The following is a 1344-nucleotide window of genomic DNA, read 5'->3' as shown; positions in this document are numbered from 1 at the left end:
AGCCCTGGGTGTTCTTTGGAAGGACTGATGCTAAAGCTGAAACTCCAATACTTTGGCCACCTCATGTGAAGAGTTGACTCATTGGAAAAGACCCTGATGCTGGGAGGGATTGGGGGCAGGAGGAGAAGGGGACGACAGAGGATGAGATGGCTGGATGGCATCACTGACTCGACGGACGTGAGTTTGGATGAACTCCGGGAGTTGGTGATGGACAGGGAGGCCTGGCGTGCTGCAGTTTATGGGGTTGCAAAGAGTTGGACACGACTGAGAGACTGATCTGAAATGAACTGAACTGAACTGATTTGCAATGCTGTTTTAGTTTCAGGTGTACAGTAAAGTAAAGCAGTTATACATAAATATATCAACTCTTTTTTAGATTCTTTTTCCACATAGGCCATGAGAGTATTGAGTAGAGGTCCCTGTGTAATACAGTAGGTCCTTATTAGTTATCTATTTTATATATAGTAGTCTGTATATGTCAATTCCCACCTCCCAATTTATCCCTCCCTCTCTAAACAATTATATTTAGGATCTGAGGATGACCCTTGTCTGTCCTGCAGCTGTACCAGATTAAGGCTTCCTTGAATTTCACTATACCTGTATCTTGAAATTAAATTTAAAACTTCATGCTTATTTAAAAAAAAAACAAAACATCTCTTCAGGGCAGTCAGAAATAGCCATCTCACTCTACACGCCTTGTAACTATTGTTGCCATGGCAAAGAGTGCACCAGAAGCAAGAGCGCCCCCTCCAAGCCTTGTCCTCCCTCTGCCCATCACACTACCACCATGCCAGTTTGAGTAATCCTGCAGCCACTGTGTGCCCCGGATGATCGCAGTTCTCTTGCTCCCAGTGTAGGCACAGATATGTAAGTAGCCCAGCCAGAATTCCATACTGTGTGTGCTGGGGCCACTCCTGGCATCAGTCACAGTCCCTGAAGGAACCCAGGTCAAGGGACCTGCATCTGAACAGCCGTGGGCAAGATTAAGGAGCGAACTGTATGAGTTTTCTAGGACTCCCTTAGCAGAGTACCATCCACAAACTACATGGGTTAACAATAGACACTGTCATACACTTCTGGAAATTTGAGATCAAGATGTTAGTGAGATTGATTCCTTTTTGTTGTTATTTATTTATTTGTAACTTTGTAACTATTTGTATTGGGGTATAGCCTGTTAACAATGTTGTGATGGTTTCAGGTGAACTCAGTCATACATATACATGTATCCATTCTCCCCCAAACTCCCCTCCCATCCAGGCTACCACATAACATTGAGCAGAGTTCTGTGTGCTGTACAACAGGTCTTTGTTGGTTATCCACTTTAAATATAGCAGTGTATACATG

The sequence above is a fragment of the Bison bison genome, unplaced genomic scaffold (genome assembly GCF_000754665.1).
Source record: "Bison bison bison isolate TAMUID 2011002044 unplaced genomic scaffold, Bison_UMD1.0 scf7180017864508, whole genome shotgun sequence".
NCBI lineage: Eukaryota > Metazoa > Chordata > Mammalia > Artiodactyla > Bovidae > Bison > Bison bison.
The sequence above is the reverse complement of the archived record's forward strand: the minus strand, read 5'-3'. Positions refer to the sequence as shown.